This window comes from Boleophthalmus pectinirostris, unplaced genomic scaffold (assembly GCF_026225935.1).
Source record: "Boleophthalmus pectinirostris isolate CB_2022bp ecotype Guang Dong unplaced genomic scaffold, ASM2622593v1 HiC_scaffold_9, whole genome shotgun sequence".
Lineage (NCBI taxonomy): Eukaryota > Metazoa > Chordata > Actinopteri > Gobiiformes > Gobiidae > Boleophthalmus > Boleophthalmus pectinirostris.
Window position 1 is genome coordinate 16,319,048 of NW_026571541.1, and position 13,316 is coordinate 16,332,363.

A 13,316-nucleotide genomic window follows, 5' to 3' on the forward strand; every position below is an offset into this window, starting at 1 on the left:
TAAGTGTTTTTCCAAGTCCAGTTATACACACACTACAACTTAAATTCATTACATTCAAGTTTTGTTTATAGATATAAAAATGTTTCTTGTTCTTAGATTCAGTCCTGCTCTGAGTAGCATGTAAACAATCGACTGTCACTTTAAATGTGCTGTTGGTAGGACACTGTCTACAGTAACTAGGCAAAATGTGCACCTGCTGTGGTGACCACGATGAATTCTAAGACATTTTAACTTTTGTTTAGCTTTCAACTTAAAATGCGTAAATATTATTTTGAACGTTGTGTCAATCCATAAGAACACAACTTAAAGCACTTTCTGGCATTTAGATTAGTTACATAAACTAAAAGACACACATTCTTTAATGTTATTTTTGTAGTTTTAGCTTTTTGGCATAGTCTTGTATCATTATAGGTTTGCACTGAGAGTGAACAACAAAGGCCTTTATTACACTCAGCCGGTAGCCATCCCTGAAAGAAAGAGATGGGGCACTCCCCCATCTGAGAGCATGGTCCTTGGGGATTTTTTGATTTAATTGAGTGGGTCTGTGAAGCTTGCTGCATGTGAGAGACAAAAGGATTTAAAGACACAGCATGCTGCCATCAAACTGTAGGGAATAGGAAAGACATATCAATACATTTTATCAACTTTTGTGTCATTATTTAAGGCAAAACATGAAATCAACTGACACGTGACAGGAAGTCTCACTTTGGGATCAGCTTGTCTCTGTTAGTTAAGATTTTCTCCAAATGGGCCACATATTTGCTTTCACCTACTGTCACTGTAAACAATCACTTTTGCACATTTGTAACACGGGCACTACTGCTAACACACCCATATAAGCTACAGCAGTGTATGTATGTATGTATGTGTGTGTGAAGGCATGCACTGGCTGAAAACTGACTCTGGTTGTTATGTGCCTGAAGTATTGTGAGCCCTGTATCATCTTGCTGGTGTAGGGTTGTAGGAGTGGATACATGAGTCTTTGTGGGTGCTCTGATCCCTTGTGAATAATTAAAGTTTCTTGGTGGAAAGAGGGGCAGAGAACTTTAAATGAACCCATTGTGGGTGCTATGAGGAACTGTGCAAGCTTTTTGTTTTCAAACATGCAGCTGGAAAGTAATAGAATTTAGAATTTGATAAAGAAGAACATTTTAGAATAATTACAATTTTAAAAACATCTTTTGGGACCATAATAAAACAGTAGTTACTTTTTTGCCTTTTATTAAGTAATGTGTATTAATAGTTTGTTTACAATGTATCAGTATCTACAAATGAAGAAAGTGGTATTAGCAGTGGTATAGTAACTTGTGGAAATTTTACTCTAAATTTAGTGTAATCACTTTTGTTCAGCATGCTTATAATCACTGTAAACATTTACATTTTTCCTCCTAAATAGTTGAGCCATTTATGCGACCAGGAACTATTAGCTTGTTTTCTTAAACCTATATATTTACCTGTCTTGTTTACACAGAGCAAGTCAATGAGGAGTGGATTCTTGTCTCCATGTGAAAGCATGTGTCTAGCCACCAGCACACTCAATCTGTTTGCTGTCTATGATATAATTGTCCAACAAACCATTTTGAAAGCTACTCATTCACTCAGTCGAAAGAGCAATTGGTTTACGGCACAGAACAGCATGTATACTTAATGATTGTAGGTCAGAGGAAGACAGGGAAGGCTTTTGTGTAAAAGGATGCAGAAGATGGCAATTAAGATATTGTTAATACACATATTGACTATGAATGTGTGACTGTACTGTATGTCTGCTAAAGCTTCCCCACTGTTTGATAACCACAGAAACAAATCCAACCTCTGAATATTCACAGTCCTCAAAGAACATTGTGATCACCTGCATAATTTGCACTCAAATAAGCAACAATCTTTCAGCCAGAAAAGTGTAGCTCTTCTGTTGGTTTGGAAAGCAAACAAACAAACATACAAAAAAAAAAAAACCCAAAACAAAAAAAAAAAAAAACAACAACACTTTGACAGTTGAGCCCTACTTCATCATAGTTTTGATAGATATTGGCCTCTGCATCACAAACACCTTACATAAACCATTTTGGAGATGCTCTATCTCTACCACAGTTGTCCAGTTTTTACAGTTTAACCCTAATCAAAGTTACTACTTGTCAACTTACTGACCTAAAAAGGAAGTTAAATCCCACTCGCTAAAAGGTGCTACCATTCGTACGACCATTAAAATTNGAGAGAAAGAGATCTTTGCAAAGAAAAAGTTTGAAGAAGTTTGTAACATTTTGTGACTACGCACTCTTTAGTTAAGTAATTCCACTTTGAAGTTTATAGTGAGACCCCTGATCATTCTGACCACCACAATGTCAGGTAAACTATAACTAAGGCCACACATATTTGGAGTTATTATACTAAGATCCATGCACTCTTCCTTTCTGGTCTACTAGTATGTCTGGTACAACTAACAAAATACATGCACGCTCATTCTTGGGTTGTTCATTATTAAAGGACAACCACTTTCAAGGTGCTTGACTCAAAAAATTTTAATCTGGTCCATTACATAATGTTGGCTAAAACAAGCTGTCAGATCTGCGCTTCAACAAAACAGATTTTTAGACCTATGAACATACACTGTCCTCGTGACATCCACGCAGTTTGGTTCACTTAAGTAATCTTAAAAGATAAAGTAAAGCGTGAAGACTTCAAAGGTATCACTAATGGAATCTTCACCAAAAGCACACAGCATGTTGAGCATTAAAAGGCAATACTACATTAGAAAAAAAGTGTGAAAAGGCCATGAATTCCTGGAAGATTTAAACATTTTTCAAGCCCCTTTGAGGAAAAAAAACATACAGCAGAAGTTGAAATCAATATTGATGAACATAGTATTATAACACACAAAATTTACTACATAAGTACAAGTACTCAAGCACAGAAAACTAGTACTGGATATGTAAGAACCACTATGGGGCAAGAATAATATAAAACTAATTTACATAATAATTTGCTGATAGCTGCTTTGATATTTGGATTTTGCTGGAAATATGCTCAACGTGTAATACATGAGAAAAGTCATTCACAAAGCTTTTTGATAATTTGTGCCATTTTAGTAGGTGCACATCAAGTAATTACATAACTTACTAATAATAATTCATCCAAAATTATGTGTGACACTGATTTCCCTTGGTATTTAAACTTGGGAGAAAAAGACATCCTTTTTTTGAGGGAGAATAAGACAATCATCTGACAGTTTCATTATAGATGAATGTCAAATGTGGGTTTACTTGAGTATTGACACACTCAATCAGCTCCAGGAACAACCTGTTCATTGAGTCAAGGTATACTCAAGCAAACCCTCATACACTGCCCAATTGAGAGTGCACAGTTATTACATGTAACCAACCATGTGCTCACTGATCGATAATTTACAGTTAACATATGAGAGGTAAGTCAGTCAGTGAGTCAGTGTGGATTTTGATGTGTGCAGGAATAGAAGTAATGCTACAGTCCTCTCATAGACCATGTTTTTCATAGGACTATAGTTTCATTGGTGCAAAATAGTCCACATGCATAAATGGCTGTGTGATGAAGGTACTGATATAAAACAATTTCCATATTTCAACCAATGCAAATCATGGCCTGAATGAATTGTTTAGGCAATCCTAAAAAGAAGAACAAGGATTTTAATTAACGGGCATTACCTACTACCACAATATTCTAACTTTATAGTGTGGTTAGTTAATTTAATTTGGTTATGGCTGACTCACTTTTGTATTTCTATCAATGATCTGATGTCTGAGAGTTGTCAGTTTCTTAAAATAGCAGCCTGCTTGTCCATACTTATTAGTCTGTCTGTGTCAATAAGCTTATCATCTTTAGAGGACACATCAAAGGTACGTCCGACGCGGCGCCTCTTGCCATTCAAACATATTTTAATAAGGTTTAGTTACAGGGGCGATGCTCTGATAGTGTCGTGAACAAAGCTCTTCCTCACTTAGATCAGCACAGTACCGGCCAGGGCATGGTAACAAAATATACAGCCTCGTGTTAGTTCTCCGTTGATCATTCCAATTGAATCTCTGTACTCTGTCTTTATACCATCCTGCACTGTAACTCAAATGCTGCATTTCTCTCTTGGCAGGTTCATTTCTGTTATAATGAGTTTAAAAGGATTTTTCACCCTTGACCAGATCTCTGTTAAGGTTGATGACTGCATGCAATATAATGTATTCATAACTACATTCATATGCAGCAGCATCTGCCTTCATGCACTATTCATGTGACATAAGGCAACCCCTAGCCAGCATCCAGTTCAAGTTAAATACTATATTTTTATTGAAAATAATATGGCAAATATAAGAATGTCGCACCTGGTGTAGTCCATGGGTTTGTTTGCTGTTGGTAACATTTATCACTTCTGCTCGACTGGCCAAATGCATCACAATTTATGCACAAGTAACCTTTTCTAGGCTATTCAACAACATGCTCAAAATAACATAAATGATACACACTGCTCGTGCATGTAATTAATGTAATGGCTCATTAAAACAAGCATCTTGCTGGTTTTAAGTTATGTCACATAGCATTATGCTATACTGGTTTTGTCCATGAACATGAGATTGCTAAATTCAAGTCATGCAGGAACAACAAAGCTTTGAGCATTCACAAATATACAATTGTCTTGTCAACTTACCACAATGAGGAAGCCTGATTTTTTGTGGTACAGCCACCGTTCCACCAATATGGTAAATATTCCTTGCCAGCAAAGTCGCTACAGTCAGAACAGATGATTTTCCCGGATTTGCTTTACACAAAAAATGTGAGCGCATCTTATTATTGCCAGACAGAACATTCGGACCCTGGACCAAAGAATTAATATCTTCCATTTTTACTTTAAAAATCCAAATCTCTACCTCAAGCCTTCAGCTTCACCTGTGGCTCAGATCACAAAGTCTGATTCAGTCCCAATAAAAAAGAAAACATCTCCAAAACCCTGTCTGCTTGCCACGCTCAGCTCTGTCTCCTGACCTGAGCCTAATCTGACTGTCTAAAATACCCCTCCTCTTGCTCTCCTCTGATGTTTGTGCAGATGTGTCAGTGCTGATCCCACAACACTATCCAACATGCCTACTCCAACCACAGTATTGTATAGAATTATAAAAAAACTACCAGATGTGGGACTCTGGATATGAGCGTAGTTTGTCAGGGAGAATACAGGGGATGAGAACTGTGACATAACACAGCAAGATAATACGGCAGTGAAAGTAAGGTTTAATGGATTGACATGTGTGTTGCTAAAGGGAGACACTGTGAAACGCACAGGCAGCACATCTGTCCATCTTGCACTAAACGCTCCTCTCTTACCCCCCCCTCAGGCTGGAGTCCTCCGCGCCCACACACCACTGTTCCTACTGACAGTTTATTATGATGATTACTGCATACACAAAAGCAGCATCGTAAACACTCTATGAGACAAGAAGGGGAAAAGTTTCAGACAGTTAGTCATTATAACAAGGCCTTTATGGGTTATAGGGTATTTTAGATATGTGAGTAGTAACTACTAGTTTAATTTTACTCTTAAGCTATGCAAGGTTACCACATGACCTACCCATGTCACCCAGGCTGTCTCCTGGGGGACATGGCATAAGAGCCATAGATGAGGAATTCTGGAAGAAACCACTGAACATGCACATGTAAAATACTCCAGCTAATGTAGTCCTGAACAGGCCTAACTCAAGACCTCAGAAGGCTTCAAAAAAATTTAAATATATAAAATTATATTTTTTTTTTATTATGTATGTCATTCCATGACCCAACCTACAGCCAGACAGCAGAAGAACCACAGACAACCTTTTTCCCCTCATGTAATCCATCAAAGCTCCTCCTAAATTCTCAGTTACATCACCCTCCTCCCACCCATCCCTTACAGTTTCTCTGAGGACATTCAAATTAAATTCAAAACAATTAAATTTAATTATTCAGACACACCATGTAGTGATAGATGATGACATCTAAAAAAATGCTAGCAGAAATAACTATCCACAATGGGACACATGCCTGTGAAATACAACATGCTTAGATTAACTCTATGAATGAATGAAGAAAGGTGTGCTGTACTTCTTTTTTGTTTTCCTCATTCAAAGAGAATGTGCTACTAAATGTCTTTCACTTGGCTACATCCATCCCTCCATGGTCATTCCGTCTCTTGGCCTTCCACAAGAAATCCTAATTTCAATTTTCAAATTTTAATAGAATCGTGATCTCATCGTTTTAAATTGTCAATGACCAGCTTGGGCCTTTTGGGGTCTACGAGTGAATGTGGTGGCAGAAAAGGCATGCAGTTTGGAGTAGAGTATTTTAGAGGAGGAATACAATACAAAAATGTTTGTAAATAAAAAATAAAAATAAATCACCACGGTACTAAGAGGCTCACCATGGTGCATGTTGGGCCACCGCGATCACTGCATGTGAACAACGAGACCTGACCAGAGTCCTGCACAGGTCCATTTTTAGAGACCCACATCCGCCCGGACCCGTTAACATTCCACCTGTTACCGCCTGTGCTCGTGATAACCCAGGACTAACCCAGGACTAACCCAGGACTAAGGTGCACTCAGGTAGACCGCCGGGTGACTGCAGGCAAAAGGATCGCCACAGAGCTCCGCGCCGCACAGAGATAAGTGCAGCAGTCGCCCGATCGTGCTTTGCGGACACACTGCTCAGCGGGCTCAGGATTCTCTCTCTCTTAAGTTTCTGTCACCTTTCACACATTATTTTTTTACAGCATATAAAAGTCTGACCATGAAAGAAAACCAAAAAACAAGATATATCCTCTTCCCACTGACAGTGTTAGAGCTCAAAAGTTTTGCTAAAAGCTCTTTCTTCCACTTCCCAGATATTGCTTTATGGATCGATTGTTTGTGTTCATTGTAGAAACAAATAATAAGATCTCGGGGAAAGAGAAAGGGTACCTAAAGGTAGAATTATATGAAATGTCCCAAATAAATTAGTCAGTTATGGTAATGTTTCATTATTTTACCATTTCCAAGCTTCAAGTATATGCAGATTAGAATAAAAACCCTATGCCTAGCAAATTTATATTGTGGTTATGATGAGATGATGATGAAAATTTAACAAAGACAAAAAGAGTCACTAGACCCAAGCTTGAATAATGGTAGATTACTTCCAGAAGTACACCCAAACTTAACAAATCATTATCCAAATTCTTGTATATCAAAATATCACTAATTTGCTGAGAGAAAGAAATATTTTTCTTCTCTATTACATATAAAAAAGGCAAATTTTAAGTTCCGTAAAATTAAAAAGAAGCATATTAAAGAAAACTCTAGGAAATCTCAGAGCTAGAGGTGGTCTAATTAAGAGCACTCATGGCTGTAACAAGTCACCAAATATCCTTGTGGGTTTCCCAAGGCCGAGGATGAGAGCTCCATGTGAATAAAAATAAACCCATGACCAGAATAATGCATTCCGCTGTGCTGCTGTGAGGGGCTCCCTGAGTGCTGCTGCTCAATACTCACATCAAAGAAGGCTGTGCATGTGAGACAAACAACAGTGTGCACATCCGGCAGCTTCCACTGCTCTGGGCTCAGAGCACGTAAACTAGGATACTGTAGTATCTTCAGCAGCACAGCGGAATGCATTATTCTGGTCATGGGTTTATTTTTATTCACATGGAGCTCTCATCCTCGGCCTTGGGAAACCCACAAGGATATTTGGTGACTTGTTACAGCCATGAGTGCTCTTAATTAGACCACCTCTAGCTCTGAGATTTCCTAGAGGTTTCTTTAATATGCTTCTTTTTAATTTTACGGAACTTAAAATTTGCCTTTTTTATATGTAATAGAGAAGAAAAATATTTCTTTCTCTCAGCAAATTAGTGATATTTTGATATACAAGAATTTGGATAATGATTTGTTAAGTTTGGGTGCACTTCTGGAAGTAATCTACCATTATTCAAGCTTGGGTCTAGTGACTCTTTTTGTCTTTGTTAAATTTTCATCATCATCTCATCATAACCACAATATAAATTTGCTAGGCATAGGGTTTTATTCTAATCTGCATATACTTGAAGCTTGGAAATGGTAAAATAATGAAACATTACCATAACTGACTAATTTATTTGGGACATTTCATATAATTCTACCTTTAGGTACCCTTTCTCTTTCCCCGAGATCTTATTATTTGTTTCTACAATGAACACAAACAATCGATCCATAAAGCAATATCTGGGAAGTGGAAGAAAGAGCTTTTAGCAAAACTTTTGAGCTCTAACACTGTCAGTGGGAAGAGGATATATCTTGTTTTTGGTTTCTTTCATGGTCAGACTTTTATATGCTGTAAAAAAATAATGTGTGAAAGGTGACAGAAACTTAAGAGAGAGAGAATCCTGAGCCCGCTGAGCAGTGTGTCCGCAAAGCACGATCGGGCGACTGCTGCACTTATCTCTGTGCGGCGCGGAGCTCTGTGGCGATCCTTTTGCCTGCAGTCACCCGGCGGTCTACCTGAGTGCACCTTAGTCCTGGGTTAGTCCTGGGTTAGTCCTGGGTTATCACGAGCACAGGCGGTAACAGGTGGAATGTTAACGGGTCCGGGCGGATGTGGGTCTCTAAAAATGGACCTGTGCAGGACTCTGGTCAGGTCTCGTTGTTCACATGCAGTGATCGCGGTGGCCCAACATGCACCATGGTGAGCCTCTTAGTACCGTGGTGATTTATTTTTATTTTTTATTTACAAACATTTTTGTATTGTATTCCTCCTCTAAATACTCTACTCCAAACTGCATGCCTTTTCTGCCACCACATTCACTCGTAGACCCCAAAAGGCCCAAGCTGGTCATTGACAATTTAAAACGATGAGATCACGATTCTATTAAAATTTGAAATTGAAATTAGGATTTCTTGTGGAAGGCCAAGAGACGGAATGACCATGGAGGGGATGGATGTAGCCAAGTGAAAGACATTTAGTAGCACATTCTCTTTGAATGAGGAAAACAAAAAAGAAGTACAGCACACCTTTCTTCATTCATTCATAGAGTTAATCTAAGCATGTTGTATTTCACAGGCATGTGTCCCATTGTGGATAGTTATTTCTGCTAGCATTTTTTTAGATGTCATCATCTATCACTACATGGTGTGTCTGAATAATTAAATTTAATTGTTTTGAATTTAATTTGAATGTCCTCAGAGAAACTGTAAGGGATGGGTGGGAGGAGGGTGATGTAACTGAGAATTTAGGAGGAGCTTTGATGGATTACATGAGGGGAAAAAGGTTGTCTGTGGTTCTTCTGCTGTCTGGCTGTAGGTTGGGTCATGGAATGACATACATAATAAAAAAAAATATAATTTTATATATTTAAATTTTTTTGAAGCCTTCTGAGGTCTTGAGTTAGGCCTGTTCAGGACTACATTAGCTGGAGTATTTTACATGTGCATGTTCAGTGGTTTCTTCCAGAATTCCTCATCTATGGCTCTTATGCCATGTCCCCCAGGAGACAGCCTGGGTGACATGGGTAGGTCATGTGGTAACCTTGCATAGCTTAAGAGTAAAATTAAACTAGTAGTTACTACTCACATATCTAAAATACCCTATAACCCATAAAGGCCTTGTTATAATGACTAACTGTCTGAAACTTTTCCCCTTCTTGTCTCATAGAGTGTTTACGATGCTGCTTTTGTGTATGCAGTAATCATCATAATAAACTGTCAGTAGGAACAGTGGTGTGTGGGCGCGGAGGACTCCAGCCTGAGGGGGGGGTAAGAGAGGAGCGTTTAGTGCAAGATGGACAGATGTGCTGCCTGTGCGTTTCACAGTGTCTCCCTTTAGCAACACACATGTCAATCCATTAAACCTTACTTTCACTGCCGTATTATCTTGCTGTGTTATGTCACAGTTCTCATCCCCTGTATTCTCCCTGACAAACTACGCTCATATCCAGAGTCCCACATCTGGTAGTTTTTTTATAATTCTATACAATACTGTGGTTGGAGTAGGCATGTTGGATAGTGTTGTGGGATCAGCACTGACACATCTGCACAAACATCAGAGGAGAGCAAGAGGAGGGGTATTTTAGACAGTCAGATTAGGCTCAGGTCAGGAGACAGAGCTGAGCGTGGCAAGCAGACAGGGTTTTGGAGATGTTTTCTTTTTATTGGGACTGAATCAGACTTTGTGATCTGAGCCACAGGTGAAGCTGAAGGCTTGAGGTAGAGATTTGGATTTTTAAAGTAAAAATGGAAGATATTAATTCTTTGGTCCAGGGTCCGAATGTTCTGTCTGGCAATAATAAGATGCGCTCACATTTTTTTGTGTAAAGCAAATCCGGGAAAATCATCTGTTCTGACTGTAGCGACTTTGCTGGCAAGGAATATTTACCATATTGGTGGAACGGTGGCTGTACCACAAAAAATCAGGCTTCCTCATTGTGGTAAGTTGACAAGACAATTGTATATTTGTGAATGCTCAAAGCTTTGTTGTTCCTGCATGACTTGAATTTAGCAATCTCATGTTCATGGACAAAACCAGTATAGCATAATGCTATGTGACATAACTTAAAACCAGCAAGATGCTTGTTTTAATGAGCCATTACATTAATTACATGCACGAGCAGTGTGTATCATTTATGTTATTTTGAGCATGTTGTTGAATAGCCTAGAAAAGGTTACTTGTGCATAAATTGTGATGCATTTGGCCAGTCGAGCAGAAGTGATAAATGTTACCAACAGCAAACAAACCCATGGACTACACCAGGTGCGACATTCTTATATTTGCCATATTATTTTCAATAAAAATATAGTATTTAACTTGAACTGGATGCTGGGCTAGGGGTTGCCTTATGTCACATGAATAGTGCATGAAGGCAGATGCTGCTGCATATGAATGTAGTTATGAATACATTATATTGCATGCAGTCATCAACCTTAACAGAGATCTGGTCAAGGGTGAAAAATCCTTTTAAACTCATTATAACAGAAATGAACCTGCCAAGAGAGAAATGCAGCATTTGAGTTACAGTGCAGGATGGTATAAAGACAGAGTACAGAGATTCAATTGGAATGATCAACGGAGAACTAACACGAGGCTGTATATTTTGTTACCATGCCCTGGCCGGTACTGTGCTGATCTAAGTGAGGAAGAGCTTTGTTCACGACACTATCAGAGCATCGCCCCTGTAACTAAACCTTATTAAAATATGTTTGAATGGCAAGAGGCGCTGCGTCGGGACGTACCTTTGATGTGTCCTCTAAAGATGATAAGCTTATTGACACAGACAGACTAATAAGTATGGACAAGCAGGCTGCTATTTTAAGAAACTGACAACTCTCAGACATCAGATCATTGATAGAAATACAAAAGTGAGTCAGCCATAACCAAATTAAATTAACTAACCACACTATAAAGTTAGAATATTGTGGTAGTAGGTAATGCCCGATTAATTAAAATCCTTGTTCTTCTTTTTAGGATTGCCTAAACAATTCATCATCAGGCCATGATTTGCATTGGTTGAAATATGGAAATTGTTTTATATCAGGTACCCTTCATCACACAGCCATTTATGCATGTGGACTATTTTGCACCAATGAAACTATAGTCCTATGAAAAACATGGTCTATGAGAGGACTGTAGCATTACTTCTATTCCTGCACACATCAAAATCCACACTGACTCACTGACTGACTTACCTCTCATATGTTAACTGTAAATTATCGATCAGTGAGCACATGGTTGGTTACATGTAATAACTGTGCACTCTCAATTGGGCAGTGTATGAGAGGTTTGCTTTGAGTATTACCTTTGACTCAAATGAACAGAGTTGTTCCCTGGAGCTGATTGAGTGTGTTCAATACTCAAGTAAACCCACATTTGACATTCATCTATAATGAAACTGTCAGATGATTGTCTTATTCTCCCTCAAAAAAAGGATGTCTTTTTTCTCCCAAGTTTACAATACCAAAGGGAAATTCAGTGTCACACATATTTTGGATGAATTATTATTAGTAAGTTATGTAATTACTTGATGTGCACCTACTAAAATGGCACAAATTATCAAAAAGCTTTGTGAAATGACTTTTCTCATGTATTACACGTTGAGCATATTTCCAGCAAAATCCAAATATCAAAGCAGCTATCAGCAAATTAATTATGTAAATTAGTTTTATATTATTCTTGCCCATAGTGGTTCTTACATATCCAGTACTAGTTTCTGTGCTTGAGTACTTGTACTTATGTAGTAAATTTTGTGTGTTATAATACTATGTTCATCAATATTGATTTCACACTTCTGCTGTATGTTTTTTTTTCCTCAAAGGGGCTTGAAAAATGTTTAAATCTTCCAGGAATTCATGGCCTTTTCACACTTTTTTTCTAATGTAGTATTGCCTTTTAATGCTCAACATGCTGTGTGCTTTTGGTGAGAGATTCCCATTAGTGATACCTTTGAAGTCTTCACGCTTTACACTTTATCTTTTAAGATTACTTAAGTGAACGCAACTGCAGTGGATGCTCACAGAGGACAGTGTATGTTCATAGGTCTAAAAATCTGTTTTGTTGAAGCGCAGATCTGACAGCTGTTTTAGCCAACATTATGTAATGGACCAGATTAAAATTTTTTGAGTCAAGCACCTTGAAAGTGGTTGTCCTTTAAATAATGAACAACCCAAGAATGAGCGTGCATGTATTTTGTTAGTTGTAGCCAGACATACTAGTAGACCAGAAAGGAAGAGTGCATGGATCTTAGTATAATAACTCCAAATATGTGTGGCCTTAGTTAATAGTTTACCTGACATTGTGGTGGTCAGAATGATCAGGGGTCTCACTGATAAAACTTCAAGTGGAATTACCTTAACTAAAGAGTGCGTAGTCACAAAATGTTACAAACTTCTTCAAACTATTTTTCTTTGCAAAGATCTCTTTCTCTCGTCTCTGAAAGTCCTGATGCCCAGAGTTTTTGTTTTTATAGATCACAAACGTAACAGAAAACTTTTTTTTTTTTTTTTTTCGCTTAAATCAGACCCTTGAGTTGTTGTATATATAATCTCCAAATTAACCACTGAACACCATTTAGATAACTAAGCACAGAAGTCACTATTATGCTCTAAAAGGCACAGAGAGACAAGAAGATTTAGGCAATTTCCCTTCAACAGTTAAGACTAATTTCACTGTCACAGAATCTTGGTCTGTAATTGGATGGCAACCATTAAGCTGAGTAATTTGAAGATGTGAATATTTAAATTTTGCCTCAGATCATTAATATTGCAAATAAGCTGCTGTCATTTTATATGTAATTTCAAGTGGTTTTCTCACAGTTCTTTTTTGAATACTTCCAC